The sequence below is a fragment of the Parus major genome, chromosome 2 (genome assembly GCF_001522545.3).
Source record: "Parus major isolate Abel chromosome 2, Parus_major1.1, whole genome shotgun sequence".
In the NCBI taxonomy this organism is placed as follows: domain Eukaryota; kingdom Metazoa; phylum Chordata; class Aves; order Passeriformes; family Paridae; genus Parus; species Parus major.
The window spans coordinates 133,576,478-133,594,734 of NC_031769.1; the positions used below are offsets into that span (position 1 = coordinate 133,576,478).

Below are 18,257 nucleotides of genomic sequence, written 5' to 3' on the forward strand. Positions count from 1 at the left end.
CACTTCAAGAATACAGGGGAATTTGTTTTGCTGGGTTTTTGTGGCGAGGAGGGGTGGAATTGGGAGTCGTAACAAAATCGAGTTCTTTTTTAATTAATTTCTTTGGGTTTCCCATTCATTTATGGATGTTCTCTTCCAATTGCCCCCCATATGATTTCAAACACAGGTATTAGTGCATAACTGAATGAAAGAAAAAGAGAAAAAAAAAAGGAGAAAAACCTGTGAATGACAGTCACCAACAATTGCCAATTTGCTGAAGAAACAGGGACTCAAGAAAACAGATTTTTTTTTTAACGCTGGGGCTTTCAAAATTGTATCCAAACTCCTGAGGCAGCAAGTAACCTGGCATCATTTGGCATTCTAGCTGATTCTAGGAGGGGGAAGTAGAGAGGTGTATGAATGTGAAAAGCACATTGATTTTTTTTTATCCTGAAAACATTTCCATAGTGCTGAATTATGGTTCAGGCCAGTTTGTAAGTTATATGAGCCAGTTTGCTGATCCCTAGATATGAGACTCCAGGGAGATAAAGCCAGACTCCAAAATAATCATTCAAAAATCCAGTCAGAAGAAGGATGAATATGATACGTTTGGGGATGGTGGCCTGTGGAGGGAAGAAAAGGAATTTTAAATGGGAAATTATTCAGAAGACCATAAAAATGAGCAAAGCAAAAAGAAAAAAATGGCAACTTTTTTGCATTATGGAAAAATATTTTCCACCGTGAGACTTCACAAAATAAAGAGGTATCTGTCTTTTTAGCTCATTCTTTCCTGAATTTCAGGTGTCTCTGCCAGAGTGTGGCAGATCTAAATGAATGTGCTTCCTGCTTGTCCCAAAGATCCTCACTGCACTTGACAGTAGCAGTGTCACCAAAGATCTGTGTCAAAGGCTTGCTTCAGTAGTTCACCGAACACATAAGGATTTGGTGAAAAATAAGTAATATTTTGGTAGTAAAACAGGCAGAGTCATTGAAGATCTCTGCAAGGCTGTATCAAATGAACCTACAGATTTCCTTCATGATCTTATAGATTGCATGCAGTTCATGAGTTTAGGGATTACAACTATACATACTTTTTTATGCATATTTTGGCCAAATAACAGCTGGGTGTGGATTAAAGTGACCATTCATGTGTTTGGTCATCTCCACTTGTAGTTAGGGAAATTAAGAATTGTTTTCAGAAATATGCTTGCATTGTGCATGCACATTTCTGCACCAAAAACATCTGAAAATTTGGCCTGTGACCTCTTTACCAATATTTCTATTGGGAATGCGATGAAATTGTTCCTTCAGTAAACACCCAGTGATATTGTAAAGCTAAATGAATTCTTTTGGAAAGCACACTAAAATCCTTGGAAGGAGAGCATAATGTAAGTACAAAGTACACTTTTTATATAGACTGAGTCACATTCCTCTATTTTATGTGTACAGCTGAAATAGTTGTTTAATATCAGTCTAAATTACGAAAAGTCTGCAAAATGTTCTATGTGCTGTATCATATGATCATCACCGATGTAACAGCACTGGGTGCTTGAGGTCCCATGTGCTGAGTGCTTTCATAGGAAAAAATCCTCAAAAATGAACACAGAACTGGAACACAGGTGACAACTTTATTTATAAATTGTGTACATCTGCTACAGTAGCCTTGGACCTTGCAATTATGTAGACTTTCTTCACAGGGAAGAGAAATGTGAAATATGTTTGTTTGTTCGTTTGTTTGTTTGTTTAAATCAATGATTTATTCAAAGGGTACCAATTAAGAAAGTATCTGATGTAGGCCACAGGCCCTAAAGGAGCAGCCAGATAACTTCTCCCTGTAACTCCTGAAGCATACTATAATTGCAACAGCCACAGCATCACTTGAGCTCCATCTCTTTGGGCATTATCCATGGACTGGCATAGGAAATGAGCTGTGCTTTAGTGGGCTCCAGTGTCAGTGATTGTCTCCTCAAAGTAAAGCTGAAAATGGGAATGGGACTTGGAGCTATTAAGGGGAGAGGTGAGTTGGGGAGTCAGATTCTGTTGAACTCTTGCTGAACATTTCATCAATAGATGTGTGTATTTGGGTAACTAAATATTTCTTCACTGAAAGGAATGGCAGGCATTTGAATAGGTTGCCCGGAGGAGTGGTGGAATCACCACCCCTAGAAGTGTTAAAAAGATTTGGATGTGGCACACTTTAGCATTGAACATCAGGGGTTAGCAGTTGGACCCAATGATCTTATGGGTATTTTTCAACATGAAGAGCTCTATGATCCTATGATCCCTATAAGCCTGATTTTAAAAAATGCAGTATCAATTTCTCCATCTTTTTTGTATTTACTTAGGTTTGTATTTACTTAGCCTAAATATTGTTATCATGAGCTAAACAGGGTCATAAAAACCAAACTCATTTCTTATCTACATTAAAGCACCATAAACACATTTGACATGGCGTACTTTAAAAAAAAAAAAAAAAATAGAGAAAACCACCCATCTAGAAGCCAAGCTTTCTGTGTAGGACTCTGTTTGGCTTCAGTGCAGCTACCTGCCAGGCTGATTCCAGATTTCAAGCAGTCTAGTGAATTGTGACAGACTGGCGTCAGTCTTGTATTCCTATCTTATGAAACATTTCCAATGGAATATTTTAATTAAGATCAGCTTTGCTGGCATCAGAAAATGCGTAACCTTCCCACAATCAAGTATCAGCTGGAGAAAGCAGTAAGCAGTTGACCACAGAGCTGTTTAACTTCAAACCAAGGTGGGAACCTGCTCTGGTTTGTCAAACAGTGTCTAGCTGCTGTCCTGCTCCTCAGGTTCAGCTTTGACTCCTCAGTAAGAAAAACAGTAATGTAGAAAACCACCCATGTATCTTTTCCACAAATATTCAACTCACGCCCTGGATTCAGATGGATTTTCTGATATAAAACAAGTAAATCTGTAATGGAATAGGGAATTAAAATTAATAAAAAACAGAGCTGTTCAAGAAATTCAGTGTCCGCACTGATTTGCTATTATTGTTTTCCCCATGGATTTCAGTCACTGAGCACAATGTCCGTGTCATCAGCATTCACTGGATCCCTGCACAGGCTGGCTGAAGAAATCAGGTTATTTTAAAAAAAAATATGCAGAATGTGGTCATTCAATTTTTTCAGCTTATAGATTTCAGGGTACTTAGAGTTCCTTTGAAATGGAGCATGGAGCAGTTGTCTGGGCAGATACAGTGGCCAATCACCACTTCTCCTGTTAATTTGCATATAATGAGTCTATTGTTCATAAGGGATTAGCATCCAGAGACTGCTGGCTGCTCAGGCTGCTCTTTGACGGATTACTTGGACCTGTCATGACTCTTTAAGGATCCCTGCTAAGAGGCAGAGTAAATTACCCTCTGCTGAGCACTGTGCTGCTGTGGCTAGGCTGTGGTTTATTTAAATCGAGTTCAGCCATTACCACACCACACGGCAGCATATGCTGCAAGCGAAGAGAAGTTTTGTGCAGCTTGGGCAGTGGGGCTCCTGGGGCTCCTCAAGGCTGTTGGCTTGACTCCCACACGGCAGATCCATAGGGGCTGGTCATGGTCATAGCCCGACAGCTTTGGGAGCCCTGAGGAAAGTCAGTGTCCTTGGCTGTTCTTTTCTTAGTGTCTGGCCACAGCCTGTGAAGGATCAACTAGGTGTCTGCAGCTTCCTAAGGAGACCACGGAGCAGTGGAGAGCTATAGGGCTCTCCAAGAGCAGTAGGTGGACACATTTTGACTCCTCTCCTGGTGCAGTAATAGGAGATATCAAATGAAGCTAGCATGTGATGAGGCCAGGACAAAGGGTGCCAGCTCATTGCTCAGGGTGTGAGGGAACTGGGGAACTCCTTGCCACCAGAGACTAAGAATGTAGTTCCCATGAATTCACGGAGAAGCTGGATCTATTCTTTAAGAAAATAAATTTGAAGATACAGAGACAATGACTCTTCCTCAGAAAGGTTCCCAGCTATCAGATGCTGAAGACTGTGAGAATGTTTGAGCATGTACAACTTGATCCTTGTGCTTCTCCTATGCTCTTCCTCAGCAATCTCCAAAATCTCTGTCTCTGTCTGATGGAGACAAGGCACTGGGCTGGACTTGGCATTCACCCAGAATGTTTATTCCCCTGCTTGTCACAAATGTCCCACTTGCTCCCAACCATTTTCAAGCCACATGTTAGCCTACTGTTCACAGGCCTCTCAGTTAATTCAGGTATTTATATGTGTTTTCCACATTACAGATTAAGAGAGAGATTTGCCAAGGTACATTGGTCACTTCCTAATACCAGTGTTGCAAAGTTTCTGCCATTTAAGAAGTATTGGCTGATTCTTTTTGGAGAATCTTCTGTAGCAACAGATCTACTTCTCAAAGTTGAACTATAAAAGGAATTTAATACTAAGTCTACCAGTTTTCAAACTAATCAAAATACACTGTTGGTACTGGCTTTGGGCTTCTCATACAAAGAAGCAGTTACATATGCAGTTTAACTATTCTAAAATGCCAGTGAAGAAAGCTACATTAATCTGGAGTTACTGCTAAAAGGATAAAGTACTTTGAGGAGTAAAAAAATGTTACAGGAATGTTGCCATTATCTTAGAACCAAACATGAATCTAGGACATGTAAAGTTAAATTTAGACAAAGTAATCTTATACTTTGCAGATTAATCTAGGCAAATAAAGACAAGCAAATACATACTTAAAACAACTGAATGTTCCTAATAATCTTACTAAAACAAATCTTTAGCCCCAATATGAAGAGAAAAAAATGTGATTAAAGAAAAGTGAGTATATCTATAAAATTTAATTTAATTTGTGACTATGTGAATTCTGACTGCAGAGAAGACCAAGGTACTAGAAAGCTATATAACATTTTAGCTAGAGGTAGGATGAAACTTGCTGTCATCTTAACTCAGGGACTGAAAGCCTGAGGTGCCAGTGGCACACCCTGAGAGTCCCAGGATCCTGAAGAGGATCACACAAGCACATGGTGTTCTAGCTCTCTTGTAATCTAGCCTGAGGTTTAAAGCCAATTTGAGTATTGGCTACAGACTGCAGTAGTTACCTAACTCTGATTCACCCACTCTGAGACTGCACCACTGAGACACAGCTGATCTCAGGGGACAGCAGCAGGAGGCTGCTGTGCAGAGCTGGTACTTAAGGATAGGCAGGAAAAATTCCAGAAATAACACAAATGCTGTCGGTGAGGTATATGGTTTTTATAAAGTTATTTTTAACAGAAATTCGCTTAAGCAGTGAACAGGATTTTTGACTAGTTTTTAAGTACTAAAATATTCTCTTTTGTACTTGTTCACAGCTTGACTATCTCTGTGGAGGCTGATTTCAAAGTTGTGACATTCTGAGACTGTGGATTTGAAATTGTTAACATATCATGATAAGAAACATCTTTAGAAGAGAAATTTTAAAACTGAAAGCTTTCAAAACAGACAGTAGCCTATATGCTATATATAAAACAATATGCTATATTCTTAGGATTGTGATAATATTATGCAAGCATTATTAGTGAGACCTTAATCTGAGTTTCCAGTACCTTAAGTAATAATTCCGAGCCAGGGATAACACTGAAATTTTTGATGAAAATTTTTCCTTAAATGGGAATATTTTGATCCAGCTCATCTGCTGGCACTGCCTCTGAGCCTCCAACTACCCTAGTCCTAAATACCAAGCCATGCTTGCAGAGGCATCAGACAGATGAAGAGGATGAGCGAGGCCTTGTGCCAAGTGTTTAACCTGCCCTTGCTGCTTCACCCCTCACACTGCTAGTTGTCCATCCATCTGCAAACATTGCTTCTTAAGCAAGTGTTTCTGAGTCTGTATTTCAGCTTCGGGTGGCTGGTCTTTTTGAGGCTGGAGCTTCTCCTTCACAAATGAACAAATGCTGCTCCCTGCTGGAAACTCGCGGTACGTTGCAGTCTGATGACATTTTCCTTATGAAAAGAAGCTGGTGGAAAATGCAAATAGCTATTAAAAACCAGTCCTTCTGAGGGAAAGCTCTCCAAGGATTAATGTTAGTGCAGTGCTTATGGATCTTTTACGGTCCTTGCTGCGCTGCTCTTCTGCAGCTGGAGTCAGAGCCACAAGCACTGGGGCACCATGTCTACCATGGATAGGTATGAGAGAAGCCATGCAGACACCACCTGGCAGCTGCTCTTGTACCTCTGGTGAAATCCAAAATGCCTGCACAGCTCTAAAGGCAGATCTGTTCCTGCTGACTTGATCCATAGGGAGCCACTTCACCTCGTGAACGGAGGAACTCTGCACTGCCTATCTTGTATCAAGCACTTAAGTGCAGAGAAGCAGGCCAAGAGGAAGTGTTTCTTCTGTCACTGATGGACCATGACAGAAGTTATCATCCTGGTCCCCAAACTATTCAAAGCACGCCCATCCATGTCTGTGGATGCCATGTGGTAGATTTCACCGAGAGTAGACCAGGCCATAGGAAGGTAACAGATTTGATTTGCAAGAGCTAGCTTGACAAGCTGTCATGGAAACCCATTTTATGCAGATTAATTTAATAGAAAATATATCCATATGCTGTACTGGATTAGGCCAAATTATGAATATGTCTCCCAACCCTCTTGACTAAACTTCAAATAAGGTGATGGGAGCAGCAGTGTCTAGTTCCTATTGGGAAGGTCCGGTGTACTAAGACACTTTCAGAGCCTACAAAGACATCTTTATTACTCTGAATCTAAGAGCTCTCAGGTCTGGGAGATATTACATCCCATCGCTCATAGTACTCTCATCTCATCTCATTGTTGCTTCTCTGCACAAGGTCTGTGGTGTCAGTGTGTTTGGATGTGTTCATGCATACAAACTGAAGGACTGAAAAGACTGGGAGAATTCTTCTTGAGCAGATTCTGTGAACTGAAGTGTTAATTTAGCAGGGTGCACAGTGCAGCTGCAGTCAAGAAAATAAGTAGTCAGTATCAGCTAAGGATAAAGAAATTTGCAAAGGCAAATTTGAAACTATTGTGTATTCCTTGAAACTATTGTGTTTCAAGGAGTAAGAAGCACATCAGAGTACAATACCACACTTGAGCAGAAGGTGATCCCAGACCAACTTCAATCTAACTTTTATATCTTTCAACTTCCTTTCCACACCTACTTTGGTATAAGATCCATATGTTTTCAGCCTTCACCTCTAGAAATCATTGCCTCAGTCTCTGCCTCTACTCCTTCCTCAGTTGTGGTTTCTGAATTATTGAGACATCTTTTATTTTGCACCATCAACGTACAATGATTCCTTTATAAATACTGTATTTACTAAGGCCTTAAGCCAGTACTTGGTGACGTTGGTGGGATTCAGTCCACTGATTTCAGAGGACTTTGGAACACACTTTCTCTGTGAATTAAAGTACCAGTTTCATTCCTTAACCCTTTTCTTAAGTGCTGTAATATCAGCATGGAAGCCAATATATTCCCAACTGCGAGCTTTGCCTTGTCAGTTCCCACAACAAAACCTGGAGAAGATGTACCCCATTGAAGGGAAGGCAGCCAAGGCAATATGGAAGAAAGCTGAGGTTCTGTTTTTCCAGTTTTGTGGGAAGCAAATTATAATTGTTAGTTTCAGGCCAGGGTTACTGTTCCTGAGCTGGGTCTCAGTCCCTGGTTCCTCTGAGGTCAGTTTGGAAAGGATGAATCAGAGGTGAGATCCAATGATGCATTAAGAGGTTTCCCAGCAAAAACAGATTTAGAGGAACAAGCAAAAACAAGTCTACTCAGTTAATGTTCTTTCCTGAAGCCCAAAGAAAAGCCTAGGACAAAAAAATAAAGAGAAGTAGGTGCATCATTGTGCTACTGTACCCTGAAATGACAAAACACTGTGACTGAGCATGTGGCACTCCTTTCTCTCTTTCACCTAAATCTTTCTGAAAGATTCTCTCTGAAACTTAGCTTTTCCCCTCAGCACCCCCTTCTGTGGGCATTCTCTGCCCTCTTCACTGGGCTGCCATCACTCACGGGTGCTGTTTGTCGTTCTCTCTTGTTCATGCCACTTCCATCATTTCTGTTCTCTTAACCATTGCCCAGTCAGTCCTGAGCTGTCTAAGCTCTTTTCCCCTGCTATAGTATTCATCTTCTCATTCCTTGTGTAACTCCTGGTAGCTTCTTTTCCACATGAGACCAAAAATTCTCCAGAAATTGGTATGAACCATATCCACAGATTTTATTAGGCAGGTTCTACCTGCTACTTTAACACTAATTTTCCATTAGGTGGAGAAATGTCTGTGGAATAGTTAAGATTTCTACATCTGGAAAGCAATTTCTTAGGTATTTAATGTCTCTGGTTTTATTTGTTTTTTTTTCTTTAAGGCAACACCCCTCAGTGCAACATTTGAGCATTTTCCTTCTTAATGTGCAGCAGCATCTTTTTATTGGTAAACAATAAAGTGATTACTGATTGACTCAGAATATAGTCAAGAAGGGATTGTCTGCTTTTTCTTATTTTTTTTCCACTTGTAATTTAATGAATATTTTTACAGAAGATTAATTGCAGATATAATCCATTTTGAAAAGTACAACATCAAGTAAAATGTTAAAACCTCATTGTTAAATAAAATTACTCAAAAAATCTTCAGGGAGAAATATATGTTTGGGTGATGATGATTGCTTTTAATATGACATCAATGCCACTCACGCTGAGCTGCTTCCTGTTTCATTTGTGGCAACTAAAATGCATCAGAATGTAAAATAATGCAAAGAAAGTACAGGAATAGAGCTGCAGAGATTTTTTTTTTTTTAAAAGAACAGCTGGGTGGTATGGAAATTGTGATGTTCCAGAACTAATGCTCACAGTAGGGAGAAGAGAAAGCTCACAAGCTTCAGTCAGTATTAAACACTCAAGAAATGAGATTAGAGGTGGTGGTATAGGACAGTTCTGAATACTACAATAAATCACTTTTATTGAGGTAAGATTGTTGCTCTTCTGTTTTAGTAGGATTTGAGACAAAAGGAAATCAGGTCTGTGCTGACAGCCATATTAATGCTTTTGGTATGTTTTGAGTCCCACCACTGAACATCTAGACTCCTACATTCAACATCAGAAATTATTTCTAAATGTTATATTGACACTATTTATCTGTTCCAAAATAGAAGTTAAGCCTTGCTGTAGAAGTGGGTCATGGTGCCCATTAGAGAGGGCAAGATGATACTGATTGCTTTTCTGACCCTTCTTTTTCCCTGTGAAATGCAGCAGCTCCTGCCAAGCTCAGAAGAGGTGTGGGCTGTACATCTCACAGCTGCTTTTGTAAATGCTTTGGCTTTAGATCCAGGGAACTGCTCTGTAGTAAAGAAGGGGTCCCAATAGGTGTCTGCAGCTACCTAATGGGGTGATCAGAGGGGATGCAGACACAGGGACAGAGGTTCAAGTTCTCACAACTTGAAACATAGTGTATTGTGGTTACATATGTAAGGAAAGCATTCTTCATATGTGGTCCAGTGGTCAAACACTGGAAGCAGCTGGGAATGTCGATCTTCAGAACTGAGCTGGACATGATCCTGAGCAGCCAAATCTAACTTTGAAGTCAGAAATTCTTCCAGGAATATCTTAGCCAAAATAATTTCAAGAGGTCCCTGCTAACACAAATTCTGTCACTTTATTAGTATGTCATATATCCTATATAACAGGCATCCACTGCGAATACCTCTACCTGATCTGTCAATAACAGGTAATAGTAAGGAGGAAAGAGATCAGATTGAAGTGATAAAGAAGATCAAGAAGAAGGAAGCAGCACATCAAACAACTTTGGTTCTGAAATACTTTTCATTGATTTCTTAGAAGAAATTGGGAATTCATTTCAGGATAAGACATTCTACAGCAGCTCAAACAGTGACCATGTAATCATGAATTATGGCAAAGGATTACTTCAAATACTGAGCTGTTTTCTCTCACAGTAGCATTGGTGAAGGGACAAATGAAAGACGTTGTGCTCCTGACATGAAACATAGAGGAGAATATATCCAAAGTAAAACCTCAAGATAAAGACCCTAAATTCTTGTGTGATAGCTTTTCATATTATTCAAACACAGAATACTGCCTGTGTGTGTTGATGAAAGTATTTGATGAAATGAATTATTTTGGCTTGGATGATAGGAAAGACCAGGAAACCCCTTCTAACAGAAGGTTTGTGACACAACTGAGAATATCACTGAAAAGGGACTGGACATAACATCAGCAAAATTATTGAAAATATTCATCCTACATTTTTGAGGAGATTAGTGGAAAATCAAAGATGTTAGCTTTATTATTAAAGCAAGAAGTGATTTGTAAAACTGAAGATCAGCCTTCAGAAATGTTTGAGCACGTATGTGCATCACGTAAATTGTGAACTGCATTCTGTGGCATAATATAAGCGGTATGGAAAACTAAAAAGTTAGAAAAATTACACTGCTCACATGGGATATGCTTTTTTGCATGCTACTACATACTTTTCCTTCCTTTTTTTCCTTCTTCTTTTATTTTTTTTTTCCCTCACACTGCCAGGATCACTGTTTTCTTAATACATAATTAGGAGATTTCCTTTTGTAGCAGTTCAGAGATACTATTTTGCTGCATTCTTAATGTTCAAAGTGCAAGACTGCAATTCATTATGTCCCTGACTTCTTTCTAACTTTATACAAAGGCAAGAGTAATGAATGTAGATATGAGATTTAATCTTTCATGTCTATTAACACTTTATTGGCGTGGGGTTTTTTGTTCAATTCTGATACAGTGATTGTGCTGGGATTGGATAATTATCTAGGGACAAAACCCACAAAAACCTAAACTCCAACAATCCAGTATGAGCTAGAGTAATTAAATTGATTTAAATTAATAGGAGATGCTCTGACACCTATTTTCTTACTCACCATCATCAGCTCCTTCTATCGCACAGGTAATTAATTCCTTTTAGTAAGAGTTTGCATTTTTGGGTTTTTTTAGCAGTGTTTATCTTATGGCTTTCTGTGGTTCTTTGTATACTTGAATGTCACAAACAGTATAGCAGGGTTATAAAGGCTTTGCAATGAAATTGGCCAGCATGGCATTGTAAATAAGTAAAACTAATTCCCTGGACAAATAGATGTTGTATAGCATTAGATGCACTTGAGTGCAAAAAAAAGAATTTGATTATGTTTCTCCCTCCTGCCTGTGAAAAACAGTTCCCTTAAGTCTTTTATCTAATATCATATGGCTTAAGTGCTGAGCCTCCTGGTAATTGCCTTGCAGGACTGTTCCTCATCTAAGAGACATCTGCAACCCGTGACTCACTAGCAGTCTACTGAGAATTCCTTTACACTAATTTCCATCCCTAGCTCCTAATTTGTCTCTCAGGCTACTCTAAGCAGTATCTTTCAACTTTTCCTTTCTCCAAGGAAATTCATCAAATATCCTCATGCACAAGGGTAGGAACCAGCCTACTGCTCAGAGAAAGACATCTCAGAGGCCACTTTTGATGTCTCTTCACCATCCTTTGCTGAGAAATCACTGTTATTTGAAGCAGTACTTGGACTGTTCTGTGGGTGTCAGCTTAGGTGTAGATGCAGCATGAGAGAAAGGGCCATAAGCAAGCCAAGTCTCTTTATAAAAAGTTGTTGACCATAAAAGATGTTCACCATAAGCCTCTGCCTCTCTGCACTTGCTTGGAAGAATGTAGCATAGTTTGAACTCTAGGTTTGAGACTGGAGCATCTCTTTGTCAAGTCAGAGGTTAATCCAAGGAGCTTCTGTTCATCCTTTCTGCATTTCACACTAGGTGCAGGGAGAAAACATGCAGTTTATGTTTGGCATTTGCAAGCTAATGCTTGTGCAGAAGAATTAGGGAGGTTGGAAGTTCTCTGCTACCTGTGGCTCCCATTCCTATTGCATTGCTTCAAGAGGTGCAGAAACTGCTAATCAATGAAGTGAACTGAGAAAAAATAAGTAAGTGATGTTATATATTAGTTATGTGTAACAAAATGAAAGGCATCTTCAGATCAAGTTCTGCATTTCCCAAGAAGTTGAGAAATAACTAATATGAAACTGCAGCAGAGGCAGTACAGAAGTCCTGTTTTTGTCAACAAAGATGTCTGTATTAAAAGCATTTTTTCCTGAGCTGACATTAGGCTAATTCCCTCCTGTCTATTCCTAATAGACTGAATCCTAGGAGTCAAAGCCACTTGACCTTGTAAAAATTGGATCACCCATTTGAAGTAAACAAAATCTAACAACGCAGAATCTTTCTGATATAAGTAAATAAGGTTCTCATATAAGTAAATAAGTAGACTACCTGTTCCTACTACCTGTTCCATGGTGCTGCTTTACAGAAATACTGAGGCAGCCCTTTCTGTAACAATCATTTAACCTAAAAGAGTGCAAGATAGTTGGAGCACTCAATAGCAGCCTCTGCTTCTGCCTGTTCTCAGGGGTTTGAACAGAAGCAATTTGTTTTATGGGACATGGCATCTCTCTTGCCCTGCTCATGCAAAGAATTGGCCTTTTGTACAGCCCCTCTGTGCGTGCTCAGTGCCAGCAGATTGCCTTTCTTGGCACAGACGGGCGTTTCAGAGGGAATGTACACGTCTCTGTTTCGCCTGACAGACATTTTATTCATGTAGGGCTGATTTGCCTCATTAGCCACCAGTCCAAGAAAGTGTGATACATCAGAGTCCTGGCTCCAAGTTAACCTAGGGACACTGTTATCCAGAGACAGCTTCTTGGGAAATATCCTCTCTGCCCCTTTTCCTCGAGAACAAGGGGATGCATGTTGTACTTCTCCCTGCTGAGGGAAGATCTTACTCCACTCCTTGTGCGCGGTAACTCATTTGGCTGATGCACAGGAGCTAAGATGCACAGGCTGCTCCTTCCACAGCCTTGCTCTGTGAGGCAGGGTTATAAAGGGATGGAAAACAGTAGTGTTGAGAATTGAAACAAAGTGTTTGTGGTACATGACCAGCATGAGATGACCCCATGGCTCTGATACAGGCCAATAAGGCATGCTAAGGCTTCAAAGAAGAGTAATTACAATCAATTACTTTATCTAAGGTCACAAGAGACTGTAATTAGCTCACTGATCTCCTGTATTATACAGCATACAGGCCATCTATTATGATTATAATAATTATTATAGTTGTTAATGCTATTATTTCAGAAAAAACATCCATCTTCATTTCAAGACTTCCAGGTCTGCAAAAGGCTTGGTATTCACTTGGTACTTACTCCAGCTTGCTTAATTACCAGTGCCAGTCAGGGTGTAAATTTATCTGTGAAATGTGGTAACCCTCTACTATCAATTTCTGTTCTGCAGTAAGTATTGATAGACCTGGGCAAGAACATCTTGTATGTTTGTGTATGTCTACCTGTGGTTAAACTTGCAGAGGAAAGGTCTTCACTCTGTCATGACAAAGGGCTTGAATTGATAGAGCTCTGCTGATAAGGTTCTGCTTTACTGGTGCTGCTTGAAAATGCCAGGTCACTACCCTCCTTTTGTCCTTTGCTTGGTAAAGGCCAGTGTATCATTTTCTGTTGAATTGCAGTTAACAATATACCTTGCTTTCCTAGTTCTGTACAGGATAACACAGAGATTCTCTCTGCATCTTTGTCCATGGGTGTATACAGTTACACTGGAAAAGAACTTAGAGGCAAAAGGCATTAATTAATGTACCTATAAATTTCCCAGGAGGGACTACAATAAGAAATCTGGTCTTCTAAGTGCCTTTGTTTCAGATTTAGTTTTAATCTCTACTTTCTTCCTGGCTGCACTGATATAATTTTCATGGGTAATTACTATAGGAAAGTAGACTTTCTCTCTGTACAAGTTTTATTAATAAATCAAATATTCCATCAGAATGGGAAATGCACATAAAAAAATAAGTTCTTATATATTACAATTACATTCACAACCAAGAATTGTTACTAAAATAATTTGGAAGCCCAGAATTGTTAGATAAGTGAATATGACCAAAGCACAGAATCTTTAAAAAAAAATAAAAAAATTTAAAAAATGCTTGTTCTAGTGATAAACAGTGACTTTGCAGAAGACCCCTTCCACACAGGGAAATGAGGCTTCTTCACTTGCTCTATATGTATATGTTCAAATGTACATTTCTGTTAGCATCTTTCCTTCCATACATTTTGATCCTATTAACCAATCTAGCCAATCTAATTTTTCTGGGGTGGAGGGTAGGGGGCAGATAAATGCTACATTCAGTGAATATTAGCAATTGAATGGGAGGCAGACACCTCTAAGTTCTCCAGCTGAGAGAACAGCACAGTGACAGCTCACACCTTATTAGACACCAGACAATACAAAGAAGCAGAATCAGCAACCACATCTTTGGATTAACAATGGGACATAAATCTGCTGGAAGCAGCACTTGCTCCATCCTGGTGCTCAGGGGGTTGCTTAGCACAGCGCATCTCTCGGGGCTTTGCTGGAGGGGCAGGAAACACAAAGTGTTCCCACTGCAGTGGAGATGCTCTCCTACAAGTTTGGTCTCTATATCAGTAAGATCAATTGCACTTGTAAGTTCAAATTTCATTAGTGCTATATCTGTTTTTACAGCTATGAAAAAAATACTTTTTCCTTTTGGTGAATTTTGCAGACTGTGGGCCACAGCTGTTGGCAAAGCTCTCATTGATTCACGGCCAGACAAGAAACCTCATCACATGTTGTAGTTCTTACAAGCTGTTTGCATTTTTAACTCATGGGAATGATCCAGTTGAAGGATATTTTTTATTATTATTTACTGATTTTTTAAAAATTGTAAGTCAAGAAAACATATTAATATGGAAGTGTCTGAACATCTCCTCTGGCAAAGAGGAAGAAAGAAAAAAAAATTGCAGAGGAGAGGGAGATTTTAACATGTAGGCACCTCCTGCACTGTAAAAAGTAAATAACAAAGTGGATGACATCATTTATGACCTAAACAAGTGGCAAAATAATGAAATGCCTTTGCTGATAGGAAGAACTGAGACCTCAGATATCTGACTCTGTTAATTTAAAAGTCACTATCTTCAGCTGAAAAAAATGTTAAAATGCCCAGCGTCCACATTTTATTTCTGGTGCTCATGAATCAAACCCACACAAAAATGAGGCGATCAGAATGCACCAGATAGATGGAGAACTGAGATGGGGATGCTTAACAGTGTCGTGATGAGAAGTAAAATTGTCAAAGATTGCAGTTCAGTAGTTTTATATGAACTACAGACAGGGAGAAATCCTCAAAATAGTAAGATTTCATTTTCACACAAAAGGCTCCAGCTTCTCATTTAATATGTTTTAATTTCAAACTGACATAAGCTAGGATAAATATTCTGGTTTTGTTGGGAGGAGGCAAAAACCTGAAACTCCTACTAAAATAAAGCATCTTGTAGTGTGGATTGGGTCAAGGATAAATACCTTTCTTCTTCTGGAGACATCTGTCTTGAAACAGTGTTTTCCTTTTCATCTGTCTAGAGGCAGAGATCTCTGAACCCAGCCAGAAGGTGCTACAAGTTGTAATTGCAGAAGGTCTGAGCTCCTCCATATGTGGTGGCTCTAATGTTCGGTGCTCTGGTTTTATTGCAGCCAACTGCTCAGCCTGGAGAACAGAAGGCTCAGGGAGATCTTACCAAAGTGTATAAAAACCTGAGCTGGGGCTGGGGGAAAAAAGACAAAGCCAGAGACTTCTTGGTGTTGTGCACTGACAGGGCAAAAGGCAATAAATTCTGGAGTACAGAAAATTCTGATAATTATCATAAAGTCTTTTTTTTATCGTGCAGGTGGTCAAACACTGTAAAATGCTTCCCAGAGAGGCTGTGGAGTCTCCTTTAATGGAGATATTCAAAAGTCAACTGGATGAGCTATGGGCAATCTTCTCTCCCTGACTTTGCTTGAGCAGGGGCTGGATCAGATGAGCTCAGAGATGTCCACCAGCCTCTACCACAATTCTGTGACGGCTTCTTCTCTACCAGCACTTTTTATGAAATTCTGAAAACAGCCTAACACACTGAGTGCCATCTAGTGATCAGCTCAAAGGGAACAAATAATCTTTGAGACACGTTTCTGAACAACAACAAAAAAAAATTAACTTCTAGGCAATGTCTGTTTTGTCACATAATTTATCTGCCAGCTTGAGAAATAAGATCAGACTATGCCTATACTTCCCATATGTTTCTTTTGCTGCAGATCATTTGGCACCAAAGTTTTCTGAATATCCAAATCTGACTTTTAGATTATTAATTTGAAACACTTGGGTTAAAAACATATGAATCTCAAACTTTTCTGCAGGGCATATAGAATTTTCCTACTGCCAGGACTATAAAGATAAATTAGCTTCATTGCAGAAGAACAGAAGACATTCTGATGGTTTTCTAGAGATTAGTTTAATTAGCTAATAAACAAATGGAATACACTTATTTCATTGCGATAGCAGAAATGCATTATCTCAAACAATAAGCCAGGCATTTGCATGCAGCTCATGACAGGAAAGAGACAGTGAGTAATACAAGAGAGATAAATTTGACAGGAGAGGAGATGCTCAACAAGGAGAGGAGTGAGGATACAAGCAGAGCTGGCGGAGCAGTGAGGACAGCTGCCGTGATGATTAAGGACATGAGGACACAGAGGCAATTGCACTCCACTCAAGCTACCTTTGTCCAGACCTGGATGAAGCACGCAGGAGACACTTCCACTCCACAAACCACAGAGCTGTGTAATATGCTGAGAGGCACAGCACAGTGCTCAGGCACTGTGCCCTACAGCAGCTCTGTGCTGCCTGGGAGCAGAGCTGGCTGCGTCCAGTCACCTCAAAAGCCTGCACAGCTCAAGCCAGGGTCTGTCTGTCCCCAGGAACACAGGTGTGCCCCGAGCTCCCAGGAGCACCTGTTTCTCCCCAAGATGCTCATGAGTCTCTAACTAGCTCTGAAACTAGTTCTGAAACAAGATGAGAAAAGGAAATACACTGTAAAGTAAATGGGTCATATAAAATGGAAATAAGTGATAAAAATTATGCTAACAATCATCAAATAGTCTTCTGCTGGGCCTGCCATTGGTTTATAAGGGGGCTGGAGCACAAGGCAGAGAGGGACTGCAAGGCTGGGAGAGGTGGGGGGGAGTGAAAGTATAAAAATGTAGAAAAACAAGATCCCTGTTTTGTACATCACAAGATGGCTGGATTTGTTTAGTGGTTCATGAAGACATTACCTAAGGTTTTCAGGTGATTTGTGCCCTTAGGGAAACCTGAAGAATATAGAGTGTTCCCAAATTAAATGCAAAATCAACTTTTATTCTGAAAAACAACAGAATGATGTGAGAGAGAATTTAAGGTCTGTCCAAAGCAACTAAATTTTAAAAAGGCACTAAACCTAATTGATCTTATACAGGGTAGTGTAAAAAACTCCTGGCATCTGAGTACCTCTTCCATTAAAATAGACAAGAGATAGGCACCGTCGAAAATTCTGGATGTATCTAGAGGACATATTTTATGAAAATGAGTCATTGCTTTCAAAATCAGGACCTTTTATTACTGCTGATAAATTGGCTTACTGGTAAAAAGAATGACTAATCTGTAAGGGCTTGCCTTTGGATTTTGGTTCTTTTTTTTTATTCCCAGTCTTGATTAGCCTCCTGTATTACAACAGCATCAATCAAGCTGGCTACAATCAATTCAATATGAATTGTGAAATCTATTTCCACAATAATTATTGACTGTAGCTATTAACATTATGAAATCCATATTCCTACCTGCTTGCTGACAAGACCTTCACCTCCCTTCCATTTTCTTCTTTTTAGTTCCACATACTTTCCCTGACAAAAAAAAAATAAAATTAAAACCACTTTCCTTATTTTTTCCCCCTTCTGTTTGCGGAGGCAAAATAGTAAGATGCATGGGTAACTGTAAGGTAAAATATCTTATTTCAAAGAGGAACTAAACCAAATATTGTCCTATATAAATGACAGTAAACACCAAGTGATCCTGTGTGAACAGAGAAATTAACTTAGGGTTCCCACAAGAGCTCAAGGTAAAGAAAGATGGTATTTATGTGACAAATCCACCTCCTGTGGTGTTTGGATACAGACCTCCTTACTTGCCATGCATTGGTTCTTCCTGTAGTGGCTGTAGTTATGTATGTAAGCTTATTGTTATAGATCCTGGAACTTCTAATGGGATGTGGGGTAGGTTCAGTGAGGGATTCTTAAATAGTGTACAAATTTTCCATGTCTGTCCTCCATGGCCTGCATTCTAGCCTTCACCTTGGGAAAAAAAAGCCATAACTGGCACTGTTTACTGTAGTTAAGACGGTGATTTTAA

The 18,257-nt window shown here is 39.6% G+C and overlaps 1 long non-coding RNA gene across 1 annotated transcript in view; it reads right to left on the bottom strand.

Annotated features, from left to right (window-relative positions):
• Positions 1-17,753, bottom strand: part of LOC117243976 — a 37,215-nt gene extending 19,462 nt beyond the window's left edge. The window contains exon 1 of the long non-coding RNA XR_004496220.1: positions 17,690-17,753. This is a non-coding gene — a long non-coding RNA (uncharacterized LOC117243976). The remainder of the gene's footprint in view (positions 1-17,689) is intronic.
• Between the last annotated feature and the right edge of the window lie 504 nt (positions 17,754-18,257).